We start from the raw sequence: 9,511 nt of genomic DNA on the forward strand, positions 1-9,511 counted from the left end.
AGAACTCTGGCCACCAATGAGGTTGGGTTCTGCAAGATCCTCCATCCTTGTTTTGAAAGCAAGGTTAGGTTGAAATTCCTAAAGTCTTTGAACCAGAGACCTCCTGTGATTCTTTGGTATTACTAAGCTGGTCCAAATTGACCCACTGGATCTTGCGGTTTGCTTCATTGTACCCCCACCAAAACTTTTTGAGCAGTGGTTTAGTTTACTAGTGATGGAAGATGGTAATAAGAACATAACCATTGCATAGATAGGTATTGCTCGGAGGACTGCTTTCAGTAGGATTTCTTTGCCTGCTACAAATAGGAGTTTTGTTTTCTAATTCGCCACCTAGGACCATGTTTTATCAATGAGGGAGTGAAAGGCAGAGGTTTTTGATCTACCTACTAAAGCAAGTAGCCCCAAGTATTTTTCAAAGGTCCCAGAAGACTTTACCCCAATTAGTTCCAGAATCTGTTGTTGGGTTTCTTTCTTGGTGTTCTTACTAAAGAAAATTGAGGATTTTTCTTTGTTTTGAACCTGACCTGTGGCCTTCTCATATCTACCTAGTATATTTAGTATACATTTGAGTTCCACTGGTGTTGCTTGACAAAAGAAAAGGTTGTTGTCTACAAATAGCAGGTGATTCACTGTGACAGGACCTTTTCAATTGGTGCAGGTGTTAGATCACCACATCTCTTAGCTCTATTCAGAAGGGATGTCAGGGCTTCAACACATAGGATGAATATGTATGGGGAGATAGGGGTCTCCTTGTCTGAGGCCCCTTGGAGGTAAAAAGGTTTGTTGAGGTTCCCCCTTAACAAGGATGGAATATGACACTAAATTGAGGCATTTTTGAATGAGGTTAATCCAATGCTGAGGGAATTGCATTCTGGTCATAACAGCTGCTACAAAGCTCCATTATATCCTATCATATGCCTTGCTCATATCCAGCTTGAGTGCCATGAAGCCTTTCTTCCATTTCATCCTCAAATTGGAGACTATTTTGTATAAAACATTGCACAAGCTTATAGGTCTGTATTCAACTACTCTCTTGGGATGTTTTACTTTTGGGATGAGGGAGATAAAAGTGTCATTTACCTCAGTTAGGGAACCATGATGATTAAGAAATTTTGAGGCATAGTTGTAGACTTCTTCACCAACCACCTCTCAGTGTTTTTAGTAGAAATGGGCTAGGAATCCATCAGGACCAGGGGATCCTAATGGGTTCATCTAGAACACAGCTTCTTTAATTTCCTCTTGAGTGAAAGGGTTCATGAACCAAGCTTTCATTTTCTCAGACAATGTAGTCTCCATTTGATTAAGACATTCCTCATAATTAATGGAGTTAGAGGTATTGAAAAGGGATGAGAAAAAACCTATGAAAACATCACCAATTTGCTTCTACTCAGTAGCAACCCTTCCATGTGAGTCCTCTACACTCCTTATTGTATTAGTTTTCCTTCTTTGGCTAGCTTGCAAATGGAAGAATTGAGTGTTTCTATCCCCATTTTTTAACCAATGTTGTTTTGTTCTCTGTCTCCATTTTAAGTCTTTCTCTACAATTGAGATTTCGACTTCCTTTTGTAGTTGATTCATGTGTGCCAGGTGGTGTCCAGTGCCAAATTGTTGGAGGTGACTAATTTTGGCCAGCCTCTGTGCATCTTCCACTTGACTATGTTGTTTACTCTGCTGCTTCCAGAGCTTCAAACCTCTTTGACACAATTCTAGTTTCTGTCTTATAGACTTGGGCTTTGGTTGTCCAACCTTGACCTTTCTCCAATTCTCCTCTACAATTTGCTTGCATTCTTCTTTGAGCTCCCATGCCACCTCATATCTGAAGCATGTCCCTGACATGATTGCTGCTAGTGTTGTGCATGTGGCAGAGTTAAAAAGGGCATTCCATTCCTTATTAGCAAAAGCTCTATCAATTCTTTCTTTGGTAAATTCTCTACCACTTCTGTTATTTGACCATGTGTAGAGCTGTCCCTGTGAAGGAAGATCAGTAAGACCACAAGAATCAACCACTTGCTTGAATGCCTCAATTTGTTTCTATGGTCTGCTGGATGCATCCTGTTTTTCCTTTTTATGTAGTATTTCATTGAAATCTCCTGCACATAACCAGGCCATGGAGGATGGGGGTTTCTACATTCCGAGTAATTTCCAATTGCTGTTTCTTTTGGCAGTGATTGGGTGGCCATAGAATCTTGTGAACTGCCAAGTAGGTCCATTGTCTTCCTCCTTAACCAAAGCACTGATACACCATCAAGTGTAATTGATAACTTTAACATGCCATTGGTCTTTCCATAAAAGTGCAATGGCCCCACTCAGCCCCACATTGTCCACACCAAAACATCCTTCCATCTTTAAACTCCTCCTAACCTCTTCCATTCTTTTGTTATCGCACTTAGTTTCCACAAGGAAAACTAATTTGGGGCACTTTTCCTTAGTTAAATTTCTAAGGATGCTAACATCCGAGGGTTCCCAAGCCCTCGACAATTCCAAACTAAGATGTTCATTGATGATGGCAGGGTTGGGATCTAGCCTTTGCCATTGTGAATTGGTTCTCCTTATTACCATCATACTTGTTGGATCTTTTTGGATTGGGTTCCGAAACTATGTTGCTCCTTTTACAACCCCTCATGTAGTTGGATCTCAGGGGAATATCAAATATATCTACCAATGTCTTTTCTTCTTGGACTTTTATTTGAGTATCCTTCCCTTGAGCTTGTCTTTTCCATTTTCTGATATTGGCCATGTTTGTGCTCAAAACAGGTGTAACTGTCGCTTCTGTGCCCTGTATGTTGTTTGTCTGCTTAAATTTTGTTTTCTCTTCCAGAGTTAGGTCAGTGTAGACCTCAGGTGGTGCCACCTCACTTCTTTCCAAACCCTTATGGTTTCCTGCCCCCAGCATTAGTGTGGTTGGTAGATTAGCTTGTGCAGATGGTACTAGTGGAGGGTTTAGTTCCATTTGCTTACAATCCTTTAGTGTGCGTTAGGCCCCTTGCTCAATCTCGAAAGAGAACACTACATGTAGGTTTTGTGGGGACTTGGTATTTGAGAGTTGACTCTCACTATTCACTGTGTGGGGTGTCCCTATAGATAGGTTCATGGACATATCTTTTTTCGATATTACCTCTGTAGGTTGCTAACCTTGACTACCTCGAGCTACTCCTTCCCATACTTTCTCTGCTGTTTGTTCCTGTAAATCCGCCGAGAGATCGGGATTTAAGGCTTGGTTTTTTGGAGTTGGCTCCTCCCTGATAGTTGTTCCCTTGGCTTCTTGTTGCGGCTCATGGTGGTGGTTGGCACCCTTTGAGCCACCGTATTTACGGCCGTAAAAAATGCTGGTGTTTCTAGGTTGTCCTCTAAGCCAGGGTCCAAACTGTTGTGTTTCCTATTCAACAGATTGTTGGTCATGGTGTGGTCTGGTGCAGCCTTTTCCCTTATGAAATAACACTCCACATTGAAAACAAAAGTTTTGAAATCTTTCGTATTTGAAATGGATCCAGTGTTTTTTTTTTTCTCCAAACATGAGCCATTTTCCTCTCAGCAGTGGTTTATGGAGGTCGATAGCGACCCTCACTCGAAGACATCTCCCCCATGCACTTCCATTTGCTTATGTTGCTACTCTGATGACATGGCCAATTGAGGATGCAAATTGTAACCTGAAATCTTCTGTCATGGTGGCTAGAGGAAGGTTATGTAGTTGAACCCAGAAAGGTTCGTATCTAAACTACAAAGCATTAATGGACACCGTTTCATCAACCTCTAATAGAGTAAGAAGACTTAGATAAAAAAAACCAAGGGCATCCACTGAGAACTTTTTCTTTGTCAACCAGAAATTGGAATTCGATTAAGAAACATTGGTCACCAAGTTCTTTAAAGCTAACCGATCCTTCCAGCCTCCACAATTGAGACATGGTGATTCTGAAAGCTTCATTGTTGACAACTTTTTCACACAGTGCCCTCCCAACAATGCTGTATTGCCCACGTTTATCTTCCCTCTTCCCATCCTCGTGTTTAGCATGGAAAGAGGAACTCTCTTCCTTTGACAAATGGAGCTTCTCCCAATGATTAACCTGGTCATCTGCTACCATTGTAACTACACTAATGGATGTTACGACACTCTCACAAGATGTGAGACTTAAACGTTTGAGGACATCAAAGGCACTCAAACCTCACTCTTCTCAAAAGTGAGAGAGAGAAGGCACTCGTAGATAAATATATATTGGACTCAAGGAGTATAGGCCATGTTGGTTTGGGCCTTCCATTGGAATGTTATTAATGGTATCAAAGCCTATCCCAACCGGAAATGTGGGATTTGAGCCGTGCCACCTACGATGGACTAGTCCGATGAGGACGTAAGGAATTTAAAGGGGGTAGATTGTGATACCCCCATATGATAAGGATAAGGGTATGTGGTGTATGAGATCCCACATTGCTTGGGAAAAAAAAGTTCTTGCTCTTTATAAGGCTCCAATGGGGCTCCAATTGCATCATTGACTAATCCTTTTGGAGTATAGATCATGTGGTTTGGGCCTTCCATTCAGATTTACAAATGGTATCAGAGCCTATCCCAACAAAAAATGTGAGACTTGAGCCGTGCCAGCTACAATGGATCGATCTGTCGAGAACATAGAGAATTTAAGGGGAGGAGATTGTGATACCCGATATGATAAGGATAAGGGTAGGTGGTGAATGAGATCCCACATTGTTTGTGAAGGAAAAATTCTTGCTCTTTATAAGGTTCCAATGGGGCTCTAATTGTATCATTGAATAGTCCTTTTGGAGTATAGGTCATGTGGTTTGGGCCTTCCATTGGGGCATTACACCTGGGCACACTCCCAGGAACATTGCTCAGCGTCCACCTACGACTTCTGAGAGGAGGCTAGTGCCTCACTCAAGCGGGATACTTGGGCTTTAGCAAATGCCTGTTACGATTCTGCCAGCTATAGAGTAAAAGACTCACTTGCCTGGAGGAACTGGGTGTGAAGCAATTCGCCCCATAGCTCACACTACTCTTCACAGAGAGACTCGAGGTCGGCTTTTAAGGCATGGATGTGTCCATCAGCTTGTTCTAAATAGCACTCAACCTCAGTCTTCTTGGCCAAAAGACGGTCCATCTCCTTCTTGGCTAAGAACCCTTGAATTTGCCTCTCCCGCACCTTGTCTTCCAAGTGGGCGCAGTCACTCACAATCCAAGCCACCAAGTCGTCCACCCCATGCACAATACAAATGCCAAATAAGATAGCCATTACAAGCAAGAACAACCAACAATCAAGTAAGAAGATCAGGTACAAAGCAAGATGATACCGAGGACAAGAAATCCTTCAAGTGTTGAGACATCTCCTCCACGGGCCTAAAGGGAGGAGGGGGCGACACCTAGGCGCCGACCCCTTGACCCTACTTGGTTTGGCCACCGCCTGAGTTTCCTCTAAGAAGGAATGCACGAAAGGCATGAGAGGGGCGGGGGAACTTCTAACTAATATAAACCTATGGGAATGGAGTCACTGAACCCACAATCAATTTGAAAACTCACCCAAGAAAGCCAAAATCAAGCCAATGAAAAATTTAGACCCATTGAAGAACTCGTTTCAAGAACTTAGATTATATAAAAATCTAGACTCATTGAAGAACCTGTCTCAAGGACCTAAATTATGAGGAAGAACACCATAAAAGTTGTGATTTGCCTTTGATGAGTTCAAAAGTTCATTCATAATGAATAAATTCATCAAATTTTTTTAAAAAAAACTCCTGAACAATGTCGCGGCTACAGTAACTTATATATCCCTTCCCTTAAACAAAATAAACCCTAGGTCAAAATAAGGCCCCCTTGTTCTCAAAATACCCTTGGGCGAAATCCAAGGCGTTCCCAAAAGAAACCCTAGCTGAAAATTAAAAAAATCCCTAAACTACCCTTAAAAATTCTCTTGAAACCCTAGTTCATAAAAAATAAAACATATGTTGGTCAAATATCCTCAAGCCCAATTATTCTAAACTAATAAAATAAATCCTTTAAATAATTTAAACAAATTGAAAACCTTAAATAACAATTGTGGCGCCCTCGACCCCCACGTGTTATTTTTGTGGAGTTCGTGACACCGGGATGATGACCACACGGATCACGCACCCCAACGACCAGTGCTCAAAGTGTGTACAACATACAATAAATGTACAACATAATATTCGCAGCGGAGAAAATAAAAGGTCTTTCTTTATTAAGTACCAGAATTGTACAAAAGCAGTAAAATAACTTTACAAGAATTTTACAGTCTTCCGACAGATAATTTAAAGAAAACAAATAACATAAGGGAAACAAGTCCCAAAACGCTGAACAACATATCAGCAACTTAAGCTTCTGGCGGAGTCGGTCCTTTAGGTTCATACTCGGGCTCTGCGTCAAACTCTACGGCACCATAAAACGGAACCGTAGGGTAAAACACCACTATGAGATTATGACATCTCAGCAAGTAATTAACCAAAACAACATCCAAGAGATTTAAAACACATTTATATAAACACGCGTCCCTATACGAACAGAATAACAACCCACATTCATTTTTCCAAAAATACCATTTTTATACTTACACCAAAATATCCCATTTTTGGTCCCAATCATATTTATTATGAAATTACGCATGCACAAAGTTCTCCCCTATGGACCGTCCGCACACCCTGGCTCTCTTTGTCACATCACGGGTAACGTCCGTGCATGAGACTTCGTAACGAACGATGCCCAGTTCCGCGCCCAGCGCGTACATGGCCAAGCATCCCCTAACCTCGCTAGCCAAAAGGTCACGGAATCGGTACGAGAGCGTTACCGTCTCTTCCGTTCCCGTCGTCGCCCTGCGACAACTCAGGGGATGTCACGTCAGTTTGTTACGCTCCCGAGTGACCAGAGGAGCTCCACCGAGATAATACCCCATCTCGGCTTGGGGTCGTGTTACACACGCACCCATATATTCAGTTACCAATGCAACAGACCACGTAACATCACACCACATTTTAATAAAACCATAAATATACAGTTCAATCGTTTAATAGGAATATATAATTCATTTATAAAGTTAATCATTTATTTACAATTTCACCATTTCCACAATACACGTCATACCCCGTCCTCCACACCGGCCCAAGGCCCAATTCCAACAGATCATTTCAATCAACAGTTACAACAAAATGACAGTTTACAAAATATAATTACAACAACTTTATTATTAAAAACTGGGAAATTACATACACACGAAGATGAGTATTTCTGAAAGATCACTCGAAAGGGCGTTGCTCAAGGTAGCGGCTCAACGGCGGCACCTGGCAATTACCAAAAATTTCACCAAAAACCCGTTTGAAATTACACAATTATAGAAGAAAACAGAGCTCGGCAAAGCTTCACTAGCTCATGGGTTCACCAAAAAAATTCATAGAACAAGACACAAATCAACAAGAATAGAAGATGGCTAAGACAAGAGAGGAAGATGATGAACTCGGAAGGTTTTAATCGAACAACCCGTGGCCTATTTATAGGCCAAGTATGGCGGTGGGAGGAGCCGCGTGTCGCACGGGCGGAAGAAGAACAAAAAAGGCAGCAAACCGTGCGTGGCAGTGCGGGTTGATAGCAGACGGAAGAATGGACACGGAGAAACCATGGAAGCTCGAGGTGGAAGGTGGTGGTGGCCGTGTGAAGCCACGGCTTGACAGCAAGGCTTTGGAGCCTCAATCGAACGACACGGAGAGGAAGAGGCAAGGTGGAGGTGGCAGCTTGCGGCTGAATTGCGGAACAAAGGCTCGGATGGCGTCGGCAGCAACTGCGTGGAGGAAGGAAGAAGAAGAAGCCTGCGGAAGAAACTAGAAGAAAGGAAGAAGAAGGAGCACGGCGCAAGGGAGAAAGAGATGAAGCCCTAGTGGTCATCCTCCAAAACGACGCCGTATTGATAATTGGGAGCTGGGTTCTGACGGGCCGCACGGGCTGGGCCCTGCTGGGCTGGGCTTCAGCTCAAACACGCACACACACAAGGCTGAGTTGGGCTTCGGGCTTCACACAACACTAAGCCCAAAAACAAACACTCACACACAGCCCACAATAAATAATCACTACAATAAAATTACACAAAAAAAATACTAACACATATATAAAATAAATAATAATAAGGAAATTAAAAACCCAACATATCAAAATAATTAACAATAAAATAATACACTTAAAAATAATATAAATAAAATAACACAATAACATAATTAAATAAATAATTAAAAACCCATAAAAATAGATCTTACAACAATAAGCTTAAACAATAACTCTAAGTCATGTCTTCCACAACTTGTATCAAGTGGATCAAAACTGGTTCTTCTTCTTTAAAGCCCATCTTGTGTGTTGGGCTCTTGCTAGTTTCATCCCAAGTGGGTTGCACCAATCCTTGCATTGTTTCCTTGATCTGCTTAGCTCTTGATTTTATAATTGGCCCATCTGAAACTTGCAAAAGATCTTTAAGACTAGGTCCATGTTGGTGCCCATCGTTCCCCCTCTCTAAAAAAGGATTCAACCTCAAATCTTCACCAACATCAAAAGGAGAAAGGTCATAAACATTGAAAAAGGCATACACATTGTATTCACTTGGAAGATCCACTTTATATGCATTATCATTAATTTTCTCATGAATTTGGAATGGTCCATCTCCTCGAGGATGCAACTTAGTTCGTCTATGGGTTGAGAATCTTTCTTTGCGCATGTGAAGCCAAACCCAATCCCCTGGTTCAAAGATGACACTCATTCGCCCTTTATTAGCTTGGGAAGCAAACCTCTCATTATTTTGGACAATTTGAAGTTGTACCCTCTCATGAAGTGACTTCACTAACTCTGCTTTCTTTTGTTCATCTGAGCTACCCCTGCCATCAACAGGTAAACGTATCAAATCTAAAGGAGAAAGTAGATTAAAACCATAAACAATTTCAACAGGAGAATATGAAGTAGTTGTATGCATGGTCCTATTATATGCAAACTCTATAAATGGCAAACAATCCTCCCATATTTTTAAATTCTTATGAACAACAACACCTAAAAGCTGAGGTAAAGTCCTATTAACTACTTCAGTCTAACCGTAAGTCTGTGGATGATAAGTAATGGAAAATAAGAGCTTAGTACCCAATTTCCCCCACAACACCTTCCAAAAGTAGCTAAGGAATTTAATATCACTATCAGAAACAATACTACTAGGCACACCATAGAGTCGCACTATCTCCCTGAAAAACAAGTCAGCTATGTTTGTGGCATCATCTATTTTATGGCATGGAATGAAATATGCCATCTTACTAAATCTATCCATAACCACAAAAATAGAATCTCTACCCCTTTTTGTCCTAGGCAGCCCTAAAACAAAGTCCATAGATATGTCTACCCATGGCTCACGAGGAACTGGTAAGGGTGTATACAACCTATGTGGCAGAACCTTAGATTTAACCTTTCTATATGTAATGCATTTGCCACAAATGCGATTGGCGTCTCTCTTCATCTTAGGCCAAAAGAAATGTTCAT

This window comes from Juglans microcarpa x Juglans regia, chromosome 2D (genome assembly GCF_004785595.1).
Source record: "Juglans microcarpa x Juglans regia isolate MS1-56 chromosome 2D, Jm3101_v1.0, whole genome shotgun sequence".
Classification (NCBI taxonomy): Eukaryota; Viridiplantae; Streptophyta; class Magnoliopsida; order Fagales; family Juglandaceae; genus Juglans; species Juglans microcarpa x Juglans regia.